The 22,582-nt window shown below is 35.3% G+C and overlaps 1 long non-coding RNA gene across 1 annotated transcript; it reads right to left on the bottom strand.

The window, feature by feature from the left end:
- Window positions 1-14,677: 14,677 nt before the first annotated feature.
- On the bottom strand, window positions 14,678-20,329 carry LOC140012507 (uncharacterized). Its single transcript, XR_011819666.1, has 2 exons — window positions 15,472-20,329; window positions 14,678-14,828 (listed from the first exon to the last, which is right to left on the bottom strand). It is a non-coding gene; the product is annotated as an uncharacterized lncRNA (long non-coding RNA).
- Between the last annotated feature and the right edge of the window lie 2,253 nt (window positions 20,330-22,582).

A 22,582-nucleotide genomic window follows, 5' to 3' on the forward strand; every position in this document is an offset into this window, starting at 1 on the left:
CTCTTGAGTTTGAATATCACTTTATAAAGCAAGTTTCTTCAAGTTGATCAATTACAACCAATCTTTGTGTACAAAGGAAGGATCACTTCCTCCTTGCCCCAAGCCTTGGTCAAGTTAGGAAGTTTTACTATCATTCGGATAACCCTCACAAAACTACACTATTGAAGTAATTTTCTCACACAAGAAAAGCTTATACGAAATCTACACAACTAAGAGTACAAATCTTCTTTGAAGAGAATTTTCTCACTAAAATTGCTCTAGATCTTTTGTAGTCTTAATGTGCAAAAGTATTTTGAAGTGGTTGACTTTGCTCTATTTATATGAGACCAAAAAGTTCCTCAATTAAAGCTTTCAACGGATAGAAGGCAGTTGAAGAGTCAACTAGCCGTTGGTAGTGTCGGACGTCCGATAGACTTGTTTCTTGCGTCCGACAGTAGGCAATGAGCAAAAGAGATTTTCTTTAATTCTTCCGGACGTCCGGTACCTTCAAATTTTGTGTCCGAAAGCAGATGGTAAAGTTTGAGAAATCTTCTTCAATTCTTTGGACGTTTGGTACCGCCAGTGCTCTGTGTCCGAAATGTTTCGCAGTTTATCGGACATCCGGTGCTCTAACATTTTGCGTCCGATCGAGGTCAGTGAGTTTAGAGAAAATGTTTTAATTCTTTCGGACATCCGGTGATGGAGTTCTTCATGCGTTCGAAGTTGCTCAATGATTGTCGGACGTCCGATCCTGTCTTTACGAGCGTCCGACAGTTTCAGCAATCTTTGTCTTTTCTAAATGCGCTTAATCTTTGAACCTGATTTGCTCGATTGTTGAAAAGATCTTTGAAGAGAAAATTAGTAACATCCATTTGTTTTATAAACATCAAAAGTTAGGGACTCAGATTTACAGATCACTAACGCACAAATGCACTATAATACCTTTCCTTTTATTTCAACTTCAAAGAATACCGAGGTGCCAAATGGAGTTGCAACATGTGTGGGATTGGCCTACGTTCTTGGAAATGGTGGAGCATCGGACTGATGCTTTCCAAATGGAACCGATCCGGTGGCTCTCTTCGCCACCTCGATTTGTCAAGCTGAATATAGACGGCTGCTCAAAAGGAAACCCTGGGGTGATTGGGGGAGGTGGGATACTTCGGAGCTCTGAAGGGAAGATGGTACTTGCGCTCTCTGGGTTCCTGGGGAAGTGTTCCAGTCTGCAAACGGAAGCCAAGGCTTTGTTTATTGGGTTGCAGTTATGTATGCAACGAGGTTTCAGGGAGAGCCTAATTGTGGAGTCGGATTCGCTGATGCTAGTGCAAATTCTTTTAAAACGATACCGGTGTCTTTGGTCCATCGGTAGGGAGGTGGAGAAGATGGTGCAACTAGCTCAAGGGGGGTGCCAAATAGTACACTGCTACAGGGAGGCAAACAAGGTGGCCGATGTGCTGTCTAATGTGGGCTGTACCCATCCAAATCAGTTGCTCCGTGTTTATGAAAACTTCGCTGGCCTGCCATTGATGGCCAGGGGTGCATTTCGATTGGACAATCTTGCTTTTCCTTCATTTCGCAGAGTTAGGGTCACAAGTACTCCTGCCATTGTGTAACATTTCCCGTTCATTTGAATAAAATTACCATTCTTTAAAAAAAAAAAAAAGAATACCGAGGTCAATATAATCACACACATCATAAATTTAATTACCATCCCAGAGAATACATTTCATCTTTTGTATGAATTGCAGTATCTAGCAGATATGATTGCACCACACTATTTTTGTATATATAACTTTTTAAAGACTAATATGGCAGATAAATACTTCAAATACAATTATTTCTTCGTACAACTATGAATACTTTGTCAAAATATTATTATTCCATTATTTACACCTTGGCTCAATTCATAATTAATCATTAAGCAAAAAAAGATTGCACTGCCAAAATAATAGTTGTTATTCATGAACATACTTAACCTGCTACAAAGTACTTGCATCTATACCAAACTTTTTATTTGGGGATAATTTCAGAAACCTCTCCTGAGGTTTCTGACAATTTCATTGAACTCCCCTGAGATTTGAAAAATTACACTTACCTTCCTTGATTTGATAGTTTTAGTAACAAAATCTAAAAATAATATTTATTTGGTCAAATTTTAAATGAATACCTAAAAATGCTCTTGTATAATTAGTTTTAATTTATTTTCCTATACAATTATAAGATGATCTAGTATAATTATAAGGAAAATGTGCCAACTTTTTCATGTCCAAATCTATTATTTGATAAGTAACAATAATAATAATTTTATTACTATGATAGGATACTTTTTGATGTTATTTTATTATGGATTTAGATTTATAAGATAGAAAAGAAAATGTTGAAATAATTCATTTAGAGTTTATTAATTTTTCAAGTAATGAAATTATCATAATTTAGTGGTTGTTTTGGGCCATTTCTTTTTCATTTTTTGTCAATTTTAATATCAAAAAGTAGAAAACAAAGATCAACAAAAATATTGAATTACATATAAAATTAACTCGTAAAAAAAATCACTAATTTGATATTTGGTTACAATAGAAACTAGAGGTAATAATGACAGTTCTACAGTTCCATTGGCGAAAAATTAACAAATTTCATTAAAATATTTAAGAGTAAAATTGTCTTTTTAAATCACAAGGGAGGTATGTGTAATTTTTTAAATCTCAAGGGAGTTTAGTGAAATTGTTAGAAATTTTAGAGGAGGTTTTTGTAATTATCTCTTTTATTTGTCCTTTTTTAGGGGCCACTTGCAATTTAGTGATCCCTTGGTCTCCGTTTTTAAATAAATCATCTTTCCACATTTGCAATGATGTGTTGGTCCACCTGGAGCATGTCCCGCCTCCTGCAATACCGGCTTAGCAAGTTTCCTCCACGGTCTGGAATCTTCGTTCGCTTCCCCATAGAACCTTATTTTCAGCGCCTTCCAGCTATCCACTCATCCTTTATCTGCTCAGCTTTTTCCTTGGTGGAGACATCCGTATTGTCTCCATTATAGAAAAATCCGTGTAAAATACATTACCTGAAGTTGCAAATATGTCATACACATCATATGTCATAGTTCATTCATGTCACCTCAATACTATGTGATATGAAATGCCATCATAACATACAATAGTGATGGCATATTCACATCACCTTTCTTAAAGACGTGCCAACCACATTATTTTGACAAAATAATGGATAAACAAAATAATGTGTTATCCATGTCACTTCTCATCGATGACCTATCATCCACAACAACGGAATGTATGACATGGCGTTCACAATATTTCTATGACATGTCAGACATTTCAGACTGATATCCATATCATTTATAATATGTTCATCATATCACCATAATGTCATGACACATCATCCACAACATCTTAAACATATGACATTTTGTTTATATCACTATATACCATTGATTGGACATTCATATCAGCTAACGTATGATATTTCATTCATATCTTTTGTTGATGCGTTCTTTAGGTCGTTTATGATAGATGACATGGTTATTAGGTCACCTCATGTCTATAACATGTCATCCATATCAGTATTGCTAAATGGCATGACATTCAAGTCATAGGAGAGCAATGATATATCATTCACATTACCTGGTTGCATTATGGTGGACTCTAGTGATAAATTAATGGATTGAATCCATTAATAATGGAGGCAAACAAACAATTTTATTGCACTAAAATATATATAATAACAACTCTCACAAAATAAACTTACACTAGACACTGTTAAATTGAGCTTTACTCTTGAAAATATCTACTCTAATTTTATCAAAATTTCACTCTCGAGATGTCTATTTAAATACTCACTTAATAATTGAGTTCGTTTATTTACTATCATTTTCTTTCGAACTTTAGTGCTCTTCAATTGAGAAAATAAACCGCTATTTATATTAGTAAGGTGCTCAACATGCAGCACTATTTTTTCTTGACACATTAAATATGAACTTCCTGAAAGTCTGGTAAAATATCAAACAAGATGGTTTTACATCTTCAACAGTCAAAATCTTTTCACGTTCATGGAGGGAAAATGGACCTTAGCAATTTGTCCATTTTCTTTTGTCAGACAACTACCACACTATTATAGTTTGTTTGTGGTAAATGTATATAGATCAATAGTGGATCTTGACAATAAAGTCAGTGATGACTTTCAACACTCCCCTTTAGCATTGACTTTTCTCATAGTCATACCGAACATCTATCAAAATTTTATAACTTGGAAGGAATCAAACTTTTTGTGAATATATCAACAACTTGTCATCTTTGTTGACATATTTCAAGCCAATTTCGTCTTACAACATCTTTTCTTAAACAAAATGATAGTGAATTTCAACATACTTTGTTCTCGAATGAAATACTGGATTATTAGCCATGCGAATAGCTAACTAGTTATCATAATATAATTGAATCGAATAATCAATTGGTTGGTATAAGTCCTTCATAAGTTGCATTAACCACGTGCTTTCTTGTGCTACTGAACCTGATGCTTTATACTCTTCTTCTAGAATATTCTAAATAATGATAGTGTCGGTTGTCGCGTACTACACCAAGAAATTGTGACTAATTCAACATTGAATATATAACTTGTTGTTGACCTCCTAGTATCATGATCACCAGCATATTCTGCATTACAATATTCAATCACTTTGCAACCTTCTCTTTTCTTGTACAATAGACCATAGTGAATGGTCTTTTTAATACATCTTAAAATCCGATGCACAACTTTCAAGTGTGTCTTTTTTGGATTTTGCATGAATCTACTCACGATCCCAACTACATATGATATGTCACATCTAGTCAAAATGAGATAAATTAAACTAATTACTAACTTTCTATAAATAGTGGCAACATCAAGATCTTTGTCCTTAGTAGAGCATTATTAGTATTGACCTCCATTGGAGTTGAGATAGACTTACACTCGAGTATCCCAAATTTTTTCAACAAGTCTTTGACGTATTTCTTTTGACACAGAAACAATTGTTCATTGGTTTTATCAACTTCAAGACTAAACATATGTTTTCACTCCCCAAACTCTTTCATTTGCAAACATATAGACAAGTTTCCTCTGATTCGTTGAATTTTTTCATTATTCTCACTTGTAATAATTAGAACATCATCATATACAAGGATAATAACTAACCTTCCACTACTAGCTTTCACAAACAAACTGAAATTTGCAGGTGCTAAAAAATATCCACTTTGAAACAAGAATTCAATTATCTTGCTATACCATGCCCTTTGTGCTTGCTTTAATCCATATAAAGCTTTCTTCAATTTTCATATGTAACTTGGTTGGACCGTGCCTTCAAATCCCTGTATTTGATTCATATAGATCTCTCGATCAAACTCTCCATGAAAAATTTTGTTTTACATCCATGTGCCAAAACTTCCATGAATTCCTGGTTGCAAGTGCAGATAGAACTCGAACCATAGTCAGTTTTATTACTGGCTAAACGTTTCATCATAATCTAGCATATATTTTTGAGAAAATTCATGAGCAATGAGGCATGACTTGTACATCTCAACTGAGCTATCTGGATTTGTCTTAACCCTGTAGACCAATTTGCAAGAGATAGGTTTAATATCTCTTGGTTTTGAAACAAGATCCCAAGTCTCATTTTGCTTGAACACTTGAATCTCTTCCTTCATGGCTTTCTTTCACTCACTATTTTTAGTTGTCTCCTAGTAAGTAGATGGTTTAACTACTTCATCATCTTCTATCAAAACTGTAATAATCTACTTGAGATCCGACTTTTTCTATCTAGTTGACCTCTAAAGTTGTATAGAAGAATTATCATCACCTTCAATCTCCTTCCACTAGTTTGGCTTTTTATCTTCTGAGGTTGGAGCATGTACTCCTATTTGCCAAGAACTTTTGTTGTTCTCAGGTGAATGAACATTGGTTATGTCTTCGATTCTCTCTTGGTTTGCTTCTAGCTTGTTGGTTTTAAGTTGATCATCAGATCACTCTTACAGCTTTTCTTCTAACTCATGTGAATCTAGCAATAATGTTGCTTGTGATGACCACCAGGTTGATACCTCATCGAATACCATATTTTGTGAGACAGCATTTTTCAATTGTAGGGTCACAACATTTTGCATCCTTTCCATTGATTATCATGGCCAACAAATATATAACAAATGACCTTTTTATCAAACTTGATTCAGAGATGATCTGTCACAAAGACATAGCAAATATATCCAAATACTCTAAAGTGAGTAACATTAGGTTTAATATTACATAGCTTCTCAATTGGAGAAATAAAATCTAATTTAGGCTGAAGGAGTCTATTAGTCACATGAGCTACCGTCTTCATGCATTCGGCTCAAAAATGCGGAGATATGTTTTTGGCATATACCATACTCCATTTTGCTGAGGCGTACTAGGCAAGTCAACTACCACCTTATCTTGAATTCCTACAAGAATTTGGTAAACTCATTTGGCACTTATTTATCTCAGTTTATGCGTAGACACCTAATCTTCCGATCTATTTCTATCTTAACCTTCTCCTTGAACTCTTTGAACTTGTTTAAGGCTTCTAACTTTTCCTTCATAAAGTCAATCCAATCACATCTAGAAAAATTATTAATAAAGATAATCATGTACCTCATACCACAGATGGATGGTTCCTTAACTCGTCAAAACACGTCTGAGTAAATTAGCTCTAGAAACACCTTGACTCTGAATTTTGACTCTTCATATGGAAGTGGATGAGCCTTTTCATACTGGCAACCCGTACAAACAATATCTTCTCGAACATCTAACTGAGGAAGTCCTCTAAGTATTGATTTCATCATCATGATCTTCAACTCGTGGTAACTGACATGCCCCAATCTGGCATGCCATAGATCAGCTGTCTTGTTCTTCCTCTCCTTATCAACATAGGTTTCTTGAATTGACATCACATACACTGACTCCTGTCGTCTTCCTTGCTTCGTTGGTGTACATATAACTTTTAGATATCGATATATTTTGACATCATCAAGTTTGAACAACACATAGTTGCCAAATGTTGTCAATTGAAAAACTAGTAATAAATTTTTCATTATTCCAAGTACGTGGTAGATATGTTGCAACTCCATCTGTTGAGAGTTGTATCGAAATAGTATCATTGTATTATCAATATGAGTAAGTGGTAACCTAAAATTATTGGTTGTCACCACTACTGGGCTGTGATCGCTACTCGTCAATTCTAGTTGCTTTGTGACCATTGATGCCTTCTATTTTGGCCATTTGCTCTTTGATTTTGGCCAGTTCCCTTTCAATTGTTGCTCTTCCATTTCTTCTATTGCCATGGCCTAACTTGTTATTTGAGTTATTCTAGTTATTTGCTGGCCTTCTATCTTCAACCTGAGATCCTCTCTTTTTGGTAAAGAGAGTTTTGCTTCTTTTTTAACAGATACTTCAGACATAGATGTGTCTAAAGTTTCCTTATTGGCAAGTAAACTTTTCAATTCATTTATGGTTGGCTTCTTGGCCTAATCATGGATGGCAGTAATAAGACCCTTGTATTATGGACTTAAACTATGGACAATAATTCATCACATTCTGGTCTCTGTTATTGCATTTTGGGAATCCAATACGTAGCATACATAGAGGGAGCCTGAGACAAACTAGGTAGTTGCTTTATATGCTTGTGCAGAAATTTCATCAGAGTTTTAAACACCGTATTTATAAGCCCAACAGCTTGGTTGTCACTCATCATATGCCTCACAGTTTTAGGAAGTTAGCTATGTCTTTGGGTTGGTTAAGTAATTGGATGGATAAAATAGGTCTAAAACTCATTTGTCATCCAAAACTATATATGATTTTGATAGATGACAGGGTCAAAGAGGGCTGCTAATTTGCTAGAGACTAAAATTTTTTTCTTAGACTGCTAAGGTCTTGGTTATAAATTTAGTGTTCTCCAATTTGTTGGTGTTTAGACTAATTCTTATTGCTAGCATAGAATGCACCATCATTGGTAATAATAAAAAAAATGCCATTACGCATGTATATGAATTGATACATATATGCCCTTTGCGCTTTTGCTGTTAATTCTTTTTTGTCTCTTTACTTGGGCTAAGGTTTTTTCTCCTCACTTTTTTCCCCAATTTCTTTTAATATTGTAAATGTACTCAAACTTTATTTAGGTCTTTTGTTATAGCTTATGACTCGAACCTTGGTGAATAAACAAACCAACTAAACTTTGGAGTTTCAATTAGTTTATATCATCTGCATCTATCTGGATAGCATAGCATAGGTGCATCACTGCTACTTGAAACAAGGATTCTTTCTGTTTTCTTTGGTTTCTCTATCTAAAGGTGTTTAGTATTTTGCATTTTCATCGAACATTGAATAAATTGTTTGACAATTATGGAAACCGACATCAAGAATATACTCGTATGAACGCGCATATGTAGGGAGATTATTGATCATGATTGTGGTGAACCTGATCCAAGAGAGAGCTTGATTTAAGGGAAGCAATGTTGGCATATTAAATCAAAACTCAAAATTAGAAATTTTCATATTATTATTTAATAGTGTTTTAGTCAAGTTAGGGTTTTAAAAATTCTGTTGGAGTCAAGTTATAGTAGTTTTATTGTTTAGGAATTAGTTTCTTGTTAGGAAATTTCTTATGATTGTAAAACTTGTTTATCAAGTCATCTAGTCTGTAAATAGAGAGTCATATTATTGTGTTTAGTTGAGAAGAGTGAAAAATTGAGAGCCTTGTTCTTATGATGTGATTAATTGATTATTGTTGGTATTATTTCTCTTCTCCCACACATATTTTTATGTGTAAATTGCCTCCCCCTTATATTGGTTTTGTCAAATATATCTCCTATATATTTTTGGTTGATTTTTTTGGGTACTACAATTAGTATTATTTTTTTAGTGGTATGAAGAATGGTGAAATACTTTAGGAGTAGAACATTGAGAATGAGGGAAGGATTCTTACATTATGGTTGTGTTGTCGGTGGAGTAAAAGGGCTTGAGTTCCAAAAAATTTGTTAGGGAAAATTAAATTGTACTAAAAAAATTTTGTATAGTAGTTGATTTAATTTGTCATAATTTTGTAATGGCCATTAGTGTTATTAAGGGATGTGAATATGTAACCGGAGAAGAAATGGTAAAAGATTCCCAATATTGTTTATCCAAAAATAAATAATATAAAAAGAGTAAACTGTTCATGTAAATAAATTAAAGAAGAAAGATGGTAAAAGATTGATACATTATTTATGTGAATGTATAATTAAGTTTGAATTTTAGATGCGAGGAAAATCATAATAAAAAATGATAGATTTAAATTCATCGGCTGATAATATACGAAACTTGAGAATTTATATAAAAAAATTGTATTAAGAAATAATGTAATTGATTTTATTTGGTCACAATAAAAGGAAATTGGAAATGTATGTCTACATCAAAGGCAAAATAAAATGACATCAATGGTTCACTCAATTAGTAGATGAATTGAGCTTCTGTGGTTCTATCCTTGAATTGGAAGTTGTAGAATTTATGTATGTCTGCAAATCTCCAAAAAAAAAAAGGATCAAATTTGTGTGACATTGCAATAGTAATGTATGGAATAAGCAAGAGCGCAATGAACAGAATGCATGGAGAAAATAGTCTCATGCGCTAGTATAGGATATGGAGAGAAATGAAAAATATGCTGCATAGTCATTTACCCATTAGCAAGTATTATGGAAAAGTATTAGTACTTTGCAAAACAAAAATACATTGTCCATATGCTAGTAATAAGAAATTAATAATTAAAACTTATGCAACAGAAGTTACCAACCTGATATGACTGTAACTTTGTCATGCGTTACACCTAAGATGTCGACTTTCAACACAACCTTAACTTCATATTCAAAAGGTTATTATAGCAAAGATTGCTTGGTATGCATGGCTATGGAAGAATATTCATTTCTAAACAACTAAAGTAAAAGCAGAGGAAGAGTAAATGTTCCAATAAAAATGAAAAGTGTTATTTCGGGGAAACGATCGAAATACTGCAAACTCGGATATGTTTCCACCTTGCCTTCAATAAACTCAATGACAACATCTATAGTATCAAAACACAAAAAGATAGCGCCAATGGTTAATATCATTTCCAAGATATCTCCATTACAAGAAGATTGTCTTTTTCCCTTGGAAGTAGACCTTTGTTTTCAAATGTTCATGTGACTATTCAATCAAGGTAAACCATTGTAGTAACATGGATTCAAGTATTCATTTTCCATTACTGAAGAAAGAAATAACAATAGCAGCAAGTGTACAGTGCTAAAAAGTGCAAGGTACAGTACAACGGATCTTCTGTGCCACATCCTGTCTCACATCCTATCCCACTCCCTCAAATCTTGCCAAGTATCCCTTAATAAATCAAACCCTGAAACAACCTGACTCAGACCATATTAAGTTAATTAATCAATTAACCGGTCAGAAAAACTTAATCTATAACCAAAACCGATTAAAATAAAAACTCTCTCACAAAATCACGATTTATCATGGGAAATAAACCCTAAAATCTTAACAAGCTATGTCCTCTCGTCGTCATTTCCACCATACCCTCTCATTATCTCCCAAAAATCACTCACAATTCACCCTTCTCAAAAGCATCTTCTTCCCTTCAACAATGTCCAAACGAAAGCCTGTTTCGGGTGAATTGTGACCAGTGCTTGTTTCGGAAATTTTGGTGCCTCAGACCTATTGATGGGAGTAGCCAAAGAAAAATGATGATACTGACAAAGATGTTCAAACTTGAAATAGACAACTTGAGACACATTTGCGGACTTCGATGATGATGCTATTGAGTTAGAAAAGGTCAATCATCGAACAGATCTCAGGAATGGAAGTCTTTTGCATCCACTTAAACTCTCAAGCATGTGGCTCCTCAGGCAAATAAGCCAAAGGTAATGGACATTGATTTGGTGTCCTGGATAGTTGAGGAAAAATATAATCTTTTGGTTATGTGATACCACATGGTAATAAAATTATCACAGACTCAGTCGTCAAATTGCTTACTAACTATGTCCAGAACTTTACCAGGACATTTTGTCCTGTGATGCATTGAGATTCTTTTGTGGTTGGAGAAATGGGATATGTGTGGCTTAGTTGACTTATACATCATTCTCAAATTTGATTTATTTCCCAAGTCTCTTGATTGTAATTTGGATCGAGCCTTCTATGAGATTGACAGAAACTTCTTCTTTCCAAAGCTTTGCGGGTTTAAAGGAAACTTGTTCAATCATGGCATAAATACTAAAATACAATAGGTGGTGTAGTTAGTAATTTGCATGGGCCAGAGTAATATGCTTTCATTGCTACTAACACATAGTGTGAGCCCTTAAGCGACATGGGTCGTGTGCTGTTTAGCGTGGCATCAGGGTCCACAACGGATGTAAAGAGAAAAGAATAATTTTTGGGTGTTAGATAACAATGATAAAGGAGACTTGGGAAGAAAAAAATTTTAGAAAGGGATACTGTTATTTGGTATTGGCAAAAGCTTGTCAGTGGCAGCTAGGAAAGAGAGAATTGAGAGAGTTGTGAATATGTTGGTTTTGTTGAAGATCTTCTCCACTTTTTCCTGGATCTTTGCAAGGTGATATTTTTTTCTTTGTATTCCTAGCTGTTGTTTAGGAACAAACATGGCAACTTTTTTCTCGGAATTTGTATTCAGGTAAATAGGGCTGTAATGTTCTTCCTTTGCTGAAATTGATGGAGGAATAGTATTGGTCTTATTCCAGTTTGAGAAATTTTTAGGATCTGTACATGAATAATATTTTGTGCTCTTATTCTAATATATTTTTGTTTTTACATTGAACGCAGATTCTAGACATTGTACCAAATCTTAAACATCTTTATTTCCTGGAGAAACTTCCTGTTACGCCATCATATGCCCAAGCTTCTGTTTTACTTTGCATGTGCTTGCAGAGAAAGGACATATCTGTTATTGAGGTTTGCTCTCTTGATCAACCATTTCTTTTAAAAATTGTTTGTGAATTACTAAATTAATCAAAAAAAGCTTCCATTTGTTGGTTCATAATTAGGAATTTCAACATCCTTATATTTGCACGATCCATATTTTTCAAGTGTTAAATAGAATTTTGCATATTTAATTTGCGTATAGATTTCTTATGTTGCTTTACGTCTTTGTGATTGGAAAGATATGGAGAATGGTTTGCCAACTCATGAAATCCAATCATGTCGTAAATTGGACTTTGAAGATGTTGACTCACAGGAGATAAATGATAACGCCTTACCTCTTTGTATTACTGATGGCAATCAATGAAATCAAAATTTTCTTCCTTTGGCTATACCAGATGACTTGGTTCTGAAACTTGGCATGGAATTCGATATTGAAGTAGCAGCTAGAAATTTTTACCAAAAATATGCCAAAGCATCTGGTTTTGAAACTCGATTAAGTAAGGGACATAAAGACAAAAATAGTGATATGGTGTTGGATAGGGTTTTTTGCTGCTCCCGTGAAGGAAAAAGGCCAAAAGACAAAGGCAATATGATTGTTAAGTGTCCTCGTCCAGAAACAAGATGTGATTGTGGTGCAAGGATGAAAATCACCTGTAGACAAGCTGGAAAATACCGTGTTGTGCAATTTGTTGCACAACATAATCATGAACTATCAACTCCAAGCAAAACTCATATATTTAGATCTCATAGACACATGACAATGGCACATGAAGTTGAAATAGATATGGCCCGAAGTTGCGAAATTGCACTAAAACTATTAATTGAACTGATGTCGAAACAAGTTGGTGGACAAGAAAATCTTGGATTCATTCGAGATGATTTAAAAAACTAATTACGATCCAAAAGATCCATACCAATGATGCAAGGTGATACAGGAGGAGTCTTAGAGTACTTACGAAGGATGCAATTAGAGGATCCAAATTTTTATTATGCCATTCAAGTAGATGAAGATGACTTGATAACTAACATATTTTGGGCTAATGCAAAGATGAGAACGGATTTTGCTCATTTTGGTGATATGGTTTGTTTTGATACAACTTATAGAAAGCACAAAGATGGGAGGCCAATTGCATTATTCGTTGGTGTAAATCATCATAAACAAACTATAGTTTTTAGAACTGCTTTATTATATGATGAGACAATTGGAACATTTGAATAGCTGTTTGACACATTTGCTAAGGTTATGATGGGAAAAATACCAAGAACTATTCTTACAGACCAAGACGGAAGAATGGCAATGACTTTGGCTTCTCAATGGCCAACAACGTATCACCGCTTATGTATATGACATATCTATCAAAAAGCAGCAACTTATCTAGCTAATGTCTTTAAAGATTTTCAAAATTTTGCTGCTACTTTTAGTCATTGCATATATGACTATGAAAATGAGAATGATTTTTTTGAGGGATGGAGTGAAATGTTAAAAATGTATGGTCTGGAAGACAACAAGTGGTTGAAGAAAATGTTGGATATAAAAGAGAAATGGGCTTTAGTGTATGGGAGAGAAACCTTTTGTGCTAATATGACCACGCCCTAACGAAGTGTGTCCAAGAATAGTTTTATAAAGAAGTATGTAAGTTATAAACATGACTTGCTTGAATTTTTTGAACCCTTCCAAAGGCTGTTAGATGATCGTTGCTATGATGAATCCGTAGCAGATTTTAGAGGCAATCAAAATACACCGACAGTGACATTCCCTTGTAAGATTTTACAGCATGCAGCGAGTATCTACACACATGAAGTTTATAAAAAAATTAAGGACGAGCTATGCAAAGGAATTGATTGTAAATGGGAAGTTGATGGTGACTTCGGAAATCAAGTGATTTATAGATTTACACCATATGGTAAGACTTCCCATCATCTCGTAACTTATGATTCATCCAAGAATTCAATTTCATGTAGTTGTAAGAAATTTGATTTTGTTGGATTTTTGTGTTCACATGCATTAAAAATATTGATGACTCTGAATATTGTTACAATTCCTGATGCAAATATATTGAAGAGATGGACAAAAGCAGCTAAAATAGGAAATGTATGTGTTTCTAGTGAAAGTAGCCAGGAAATGGAGTCAAAGGCAAAATTAAGTTTTCGTTACAAAGAGTTATCCTATCTATATATGCAGCTAATGACAAAAGCTTTTGAATGTGATGAAGTTTATAAAATTGCTAAAGATGGATTTTGAAAAATGTTAGAACAAATGGATGCATGTTGTCAAGGGAAAAAGAGAATGAAAGAAGTGTGTATTGAAGAAAGGGAAAGTGTGTATCAAGATGTTGACACTAATCCAACCGAAATCGACTATAGTAAAATAAAAGGCATCAAAGTGAAAGAAAGAGTCACTTACAAGTCAAGCAAGAGACCAAGAAGTGCACTAGAAATGGCTACTAAAAAATGCAAGTACAAGGTGAAAGAGAAGTCTTTGTCAAAAAGATTACAAGTTTGACAATTTATTTAGTTTATGTAAACAATGCTATTTTATTCTTTGACTATTACTTTTTTTTAGTTCCTCAGTTCTATGATGAATGATGAGCATGGAAATAGTATTAGGATCCTTATTTATAATTTGGATAAAAATGATTGTAGGTGTGACGACCCCACCTCCCCCTAAAATGAACCAAAGGGTTTAGCGAACCGCTTGCCCAACTCTCGCTGGACCTCACTCACATATCACTTCAAGAGCAAGTAAAGATGGACCAATCAAACTTAACATATATACAATCATCCAGGTTAAGTACAAAAGTTCAGGATCCAACCAACTACTAATACTATCATTATTACACAACAAAAGTTCTAGTCAAAAGTTTAGTCTTTCTCTAATCACTCGTCCTTACTCTCAAACCCTGTAAGGAAAACAAATGTAACGGAATAGAGGGATGAGTTAAAACTCAGTGAGATTCCCATACACATAATCAAGTAATTGAAACAAGGGCATTAGTCATTTAATAACAATCAATCGAGAAAACATTTACAATATAAAAGCAATAAGAACACACTCATTAAAAGGATACATGCTCACGTGGAGCCATTCGTTCATTCATTCGCCAACCATTTTTCTTATCCCTCCAATATTAGAAAAATATTTTTTTTGTAAGTGAAAACACCTTCGGTGTTCTTGACATTCATTCATTGATTTCATTTCCCGCCACTAGCCAATTCACTGGCCAGTTCTCCACCAACCTTCGTGGTTATACTCGAGTATACCAAACATTGTCCCAGGGTCACCAGCCGCCCGACCGAGTCCGCTTCTAACTCAAGTCGACCAGCAACGAAGAGCAAGGGCCCGGTTCAGCCAAAATGCTTACATTCATGCACAAATAACATTCAATCATTGAAAATTCACTTTTGTTTGGGTTGAGTGCGATAAAGTACACACTCGCCCATCAAAAATCCATTGAACAATTATTGGAAAGCATTTAACACTCAAGCGAATATTCACAACAAGTACACAGTCATTTAATACACAAACATGCAAGAAACACTAACCCTAAATAAGTCACGTTTTATCAAAATTTAGTTCAGGGTCGGCACCTTGGCCACTCTCGAAATCTGCAGTCAAATATTGTCCCACAAAGATCCAATCATACACGAGTGCAAGCTGCATAACTTATATTTCTATATCAAAGGTAAAAGGCATGGAAAGTATAGTAAATCATATAGGCAAGGTGTACGCATAATTTGTAAAGAAAATGATCATAAACGGTTAAATTCAAAACCAATATATGCAACTAAAAACCATTTTTTGAATACTTGTTTAGAATGTTAGAAATCAGGTTTAGAACACTTGAGAAGTACATGTTAAGTCGGATTAAGGAAATGGAAAACAAGAGAAAGGCAACGAGAAACAATGAAATGGCAGCTTTGCCATCCTTTGGTATTTTGATCACAACTGAAGCTACACTTATCGGATTGAGATGAATCTTATGGTATTTCGAAGCTAAGACATAGGCCTACATTTATTATGAAGCCCTCCAAAGCCAAATTATGTATTTTCATGGTCAAAAATTGAAATCTCAGAGAAAACAGAAAGCTGTCGGTTAAACAGGGCATTTGGGCAGTCAGGAGTATTTTAGTCATTTCACAAGTTACAGTGCTCCGATTAAGTTGCAATTTTTTGGATAGAAATCTAACTCAACCCCCTACAACTTTCATGTTTTGAGCAAGAACTGATTCAATAAAAAACATGGAGAAATTTGCAGCCCAAATTGAGTCCAAAAACAGGGCAAAACTGAAATTTCACCCCCAAGTGCTGGAAATGCAACTTTCCACTATAAAAAGTAATAAACATGCCACTAATCACTTCACAAGTTCCATTTACATGCTCAATACCAACATTGGCTAGTTAAACAACATAATCATTGTCGCGCCCCACTTTTTGAATGAGTTGAATGTGAGTGATGTGTGTGTGAAGTGTGGTGTGAACGTGTGCAAAATGAAAAGTAAAAAGGCCATGGGACTTTGGAAAGCGACGATTTGGCCAAAGAAATTTTTTTAAAAAAGGGTTTTTTAAATATGAAAACGGAGTCGCCACTTGGTATAGATTTGGGGTGTACCAAGTCACCCAAAAAGTGTTTTTTAAAGACAAAGTAGTAAAACCCTTTTTAAAACGACTCCTAGTCCACGTAAGCCAAAGAAAAAGGTTCGGGGGTCACGTTTGACAAAGGGGAAGGCAAGGATAGAATCCAAGGCACCCCTTTGACCTAGCCAAGGCTAGTTGCGCGACTCAAACCAATTTTTCCTAATTTTTCTACCCAAGGTATGTATCGCGTATTGGATATGTCTATATGAATGCAAAAACCTAGACCTAGGGGGATTGGGGGAAATTTCTCTTCAAAGGTTGAGTGGTGCCAATCACATTAATTGTGAAGCCCAATAATGATCCTTTTGGAGAGGTCACACCTAAACCTAAATGACGTGAAAAATGAGTGGAATGCATGCCATGTGAAAGTGTGAGTTTGTGTGAAGTGAGAAAAATGATAAAAGTAATAAGATAAGAGTGAAGGTGTGCAAATGTAGATGAAAGTACTCGTGTGCGAGCGAAGATAAAATGCTCGTGTGCAAGTGAAGATAAAAGGGTTCATGTGCAAGTGGAGACAAAAAAGTGTTCGTGTGCAAGCGAAGGTGATAAAAAGGTGCATGTGTGCAAATGAGACAAAAGTGAAAGTGTAATGATAGAGTGGATTGAGAATGCATGAGCCTAGGGAATTCATGCATATTGGGTACGGGGAGACCTAAATCGTGACTTGATTTTCCCTTTGATTAGAAGGCGAAACTAGCGTGCTAAGGCTATCGAGTAGCCACACTCGCTCGTTTCCCTTATCGGAAGGGGACACTCAAGCAAAATGAACCCTATAACTATCATGATATGCAAAAATCCTAAAATGAAGGGAAAGGGGGTTCGAGGAGCATGCCAAGTGATAAAACTAAGAGAAATGCATGATATGTGGTGAACAAGCAAATGATATGCTAATGAGGGGAAATCCCTAAGGGTCTAGCGTTGGACTAGCCCATTCTATGAATTCCGACTAGCGTTGGACTAACGGAAACGTACATTCATCCATTCCATTCATTCATGGCTATGAAAGCAAGTAGACATGCCAAAATACTCGTAAACACATAGCACATAGCATTTAGCATGCTCGACTAGATGCAAGAGCCTAATAAAGCAATTAAACATGTAGCAACAAAAACAAGCAAGGGGAAGGGGAAGTGGACCAGATGCTCTCCGAGCCCTATCTATTACAAGCCAAGAGGTGTACACATACCCCATAAAAGCATAAAGGGGAAGGGGAAATGGACCAGATGCTCTCCGAGCCCTATCTATTACAAGCCAAGAGGTGTACACATACCCCATAAAACTTAAATAAAAGTAAAAGCAAGTAAATGCATGCAAGGAGGTAAGGAAAGCGGAGTAGGCATGTATATTCACGTAACACGTAGGAGCACGTAGGGTCAAATGAAGTGCAAATGAAGGATAGAGTGTACCTCCCTTGAAGCGACGCCCTAACGTAGTGAAATTACTAATTTACCCTCCAAAATAATGAAAAGGGTCAAAGTACCACTTTATTTAAGAAAAATCATATGTAACAGAAATTAAACACAAAAATGGAAATTAAGCATGAAATGAGCATTAAACATGGAATAAATCATGCAAGTGTAGGCAAACTCGGTCCCAGATAAAAGGTTCCAAAATCCTAAGATGAAGTTTTAAATTGAATGGATTAAGGTGGACAAAACTTGGCTTGGGCTAAATCCATCAAAACACAAGATTAATGCACTCATTTAAAAGCAAAATATGAACAAGACAATTTGAATTCACTAACTCCTTCAAAAATCAAGACACCACAAGTAGCTATGGAATTTAACCATTAAAGCCCTTCAAATAACCAAAACAAGTCCATATTCATCAAATGAGATTCCAATTTGAAAAGGAAAGAAAATTCGAAGGATCAAATTGATTGATCTTTTCAGATGCTTGGGCCATGGTAGAATAAAGGGAAACTTGGGGGGGTTAAAATGCAATTTTTGAAAGTCATTTACATGCAATGTTCATGTAATCCACGTAGAAGGCTTCTACGGTTCCAATTCCCATACAACACAATTTCTGCAGCTTTAACTTTCAACCATGCAATTCATTTGCACAAACAAAAGAAGAATATGGCATTTTAACCAGAAAAATCATCTCGGCAAACCGTCATAATGAAGCAAGAATTGAAAAAGTTCAAGTTACGCCAGAAAATTCAGCAACTAAAGAAAGGAAGAGCTGCTACAACAAGCCATGAGTTCAGGCTTATTGCAGCAGATTTTTATGCCCAAATCCCAACCGCGTGCAATCTAAAACCAAACAAAAGGATCATCGAACACGTTGCTCTTTGAGCTTGCATCGGCCAAAACAGATTCCATAAAACAACTTTGAGATTGCTCCCATTAAAACATGGTTAAACATCACTTAACAAATCAAATAGCTGGAAGAAATCCATGCAAAGTTGACATGCGAATACTACAAAGAAACAAACGGCAACCTGAAGCTATTGTTCTACAGCAAGAACATTTATTAGTGAAGCTTTCTGCAATCCAAACAATACCGCAGCAGCTATCAATCTCAACAAATTTCTGATAAAACTTTTCAAACCAAACACTCAAAATTTAATCTAAGCAACCTGACACAGCATGTCAACATCCAAACAAACCAAAAACATAGAAAGAAAATCACACAAGTGCTTAGAGAAAAGTCCAGCAAGCATTCGGCAATTGGAGTTGCTCATTTTCCAGCAAAGCTGTGATCATGGCTCAAGTGCTTAAGACCCAAATATGCAAACCCAAACACCACTCATTCTATTTTCTTTCAAGGCATCAGGTCAAGAAACAAACCAGGTAATGAACTCAAATGATAGACATGACATTCAGATCAGATCTTCACAATCATCAACTTAACTCAAATGCGTGAACTTGGGGACAGGGAGATCAACCACGGTGCAACCATGACATCAAGATCTAACTGCTAACCATGTCTAATGCTCTTTTAATAAATCTTTTGGCCATTAAAGCACAGATCTTTGAATCGAAAGGGATCAGGAAAGAGAAACTAACGGATAAAATATGCATTAACCAAGAAAACTCATGCGATGGTTCACCGAACCTTCATAAAAAAATTGAGTTGGCTGGATCAAGATGTACTCGTTACCTGCACATTGTTAGAGATCGAACCGGCTTGAGGAGAAACGAGAGCTTACATCTGAAGCAAATGGACACGGAGTAGGAGATTGTCCGCAACTTCATAAGCTTGATGAAGTGAACAGGTGAGGTCTCGTCCAAAGCTTCTTCCCAGATTTCAGCATTTAGTTTTGCTCTCCCGAAGTTTCCTTCTCCCAATCTCCCTCTTGATCTCGGTTTTGCTAGGTTTTCTTGTTTTTTTCCTTTTAGTTTTTCCGTTTTCCAACCCCCTCTTCTCTGCTCGCAACCCAGAAATTTTCCCTTACCGCCCTCTTGTTTCCTTGCTTAACTCCGTCAAACCCCTCTCCCTCAGTCCTCTCTGGTTTTCTCTCTCCTTCTCTGTTTTCTTAGCCGAGCTTCCTCTCACTCCCTCTTGCTCTCCTTTCTCTCCCCAAAGCCCGCAGCCTTTCTTTCTTTTTCCTTTGCTGTTTTTCTTTTCCCTAACCGAGCTCTCCCTCGTATCTTCTTTCCGATCCTATCCTCCCTCTCTTCTCCAAAAATCTCCCCCCTGCGGCTGGCTTTCTCCTTTGCTTTTTATACCAGAAACCTCACAACCCTAAACACTCCCAGCCATCTTCTGTATTTGCAGCCCAAGGAGCCGTCCCAAACTTTCCTTGCAAGCTGCTACAAATGCAGCTTGCCGCGGCTATCCTTTTTTTTTTTTTTTTCAACTTAATAAATACATAATATAAATAATAATAATAATAATAAAAAAATGACAAAAACCATGTAATAATAATAAGAATGAAAACAAATAAATAAAAAAACAAACTAAATAAATAAAAACAACAAAAATGTCCATTTTTTCAAATTTTCTTCATTTTTCCTTTTTTCTCTTTTTTTTCCAAAATAACTTAATAAAAATAACTAAAGTGCAAAAAGGTTGAATTTAAAGAAATAAACATATTTTTGTGAACAAATTTCCCTTTTTCTCTTTTTTTTTTTTTATGATTTTTCCAAGAAAACTAAAAACCTATTTTTTGAATGCTTTTTTTTCCTTTTTCTTGTTTGACAAATTCTATGATAAAACTTAAAAATAAAAATAAAACTGGAAACTAAAAACTAAAAATGAACACAACAAATAAAAAACTAAAAATGGAATTTCACCAAAAATTTGGTGTCTATAATCATAGTTGAAAAATATAAAACCCTGGCTGAAAATTCCACTACGCCATCAAAAACTAGGAAATCAACCATAGCAAGCCAAGATTGAAAGCTTCTATACCAAGTTTAACAAGATTAAGCAAGAGAAAAGGAAGTTCAAACCTTATACCTTCCAAAAGTTTCTTGCAAGTGAAAAACAAACCACTATCTTTCAAAAATTTCACCACACCAAGCTTCCTAAGCCCCAAGATGAAACTTTAATCGGGGTTTAGTTTTGTTGATTTCACTCAAACAAGGCTTGCTTCAAGGTTGGAACTGGAAGGTTTCTCTCCTCTCTTTTCCTTCTCCAAAATTTCGGCCAAACTAATAAGAAATGAAGCAAAAATGGCCAAAATGCAAAATAAGAAGGAAAGAAATAAACTTGGTCAAAGTTCCTTGGATTTCTGATACTTGGCATCACAAGATGGTTTCTTATTTTTTTTTCTTTTCTTTTTTTTCTTTGGTCAAAAATGGTGGCTGACTTAAGGGTTAATTTAGGGGAAATTAAATGAAATAAAAACAAGGAGATTAGGGTAAGAAAGTATTGGTCAAGTGGTGTACTCAATTGATAGCAAATGGTGCACATCGGTTCAAGCCGATTTTCCTTAACTCGCGCGTACTAGTGTTTTAACTTATGATTCACTAATTTATTAATAGCACTTCTAATCACACACTTCCTCATATATAAAAATCACTCTTAACCACTAAATTTAATACACACATCTCCCTAATTAATCACGCTACCAAAATACACCAAAACCCTAACTTACTCTAATTTGAAAAGTAAAAGTAAAACTCTTGGCTCAACTAATGAAATCACCATGAAATTTAGAACTAGTAAGCAGTTAAATAATCAAGTAAAGAAACATAGAAGGAAATATAAATTAATTTTTCAAAAAAATGGGAAGAAATTCTAAAGGAATTTTCGGGTCCTCACACTCTCTCCCCCTTAAGAAAATTTCGTACTCGAAATTTTTATCTTTCATCGCCTCAAATGACTCCGGAGCTTATTGCTTGTCTAAGGCATATACTCGTGCTGGTACTTTTGGTCGGTTCCCTCTTTCATTTGTTTGTTTCGGTTTGGTTCTATCCACTTATTGAGTACTATTCCCTCGTGGCTGTTTCTTTGGGCAGTTGCTAATTTGATGGTCGCTACTCCCACAAATCAAACACTTTTGTCCCTTCCTCCAACAATCATCCTCAGTGTGATTTGTCTTCCCACAATATCCACAGGCCAAGCGAGAAGCCACTTTTTGGCCTTCTCGAGAAATTTTCTCTTATCCTATTTGACTTTCTTTTGTTGATCCTTCATCTAGTGCTCCCAGTGTCCATGGTAGGTAAGGTGAATGGTTCACTTTTTGTACTTTGGAAGGCATTACCTTTTCTCTGGCTTTCTCATATGTACTACTAGATGCACTCCTTTTTCGTGCTTGGAAAGCTTTTACCTATACCTTCGCATTCTCAATTCTTTGAACTTTCTCAAGAGCTTCCGTAAAAGTATTAACTTGAACCGCCAATAAAGCTTCCTGGATCTCCAAATTCAATCCTTGGATAAACCGTCTCACTCTCCTTCGCTCCGTAACCACCAATTCAGAAGCAAATTTAGACAGTTTAGTGAATTACGTTTCATATTCGGCCACACTTTGGGTTCCCTGACGCAACCTAATAAACTCATTCTCTCTCTTTTCTTGGACCAAAGGTGGAAGGTATTTCTCATTAAGTTCCCTTATAAAGTTTACCC

Source organism: Coffea arabica, chromosome 8e, assembly GCF_036785885.1.
Source record: "Coffea arabica cultivar ET-39 chromosome 8e, Coffea Arabica ET-39 HiFi, whole genome shotgun sequence".
NCBI lineage: Eukaryota > Viridiplantae > Streptophyta > Magnoliopsida > Gentianales > Rubiaceae > Coffea > Coffea arabica.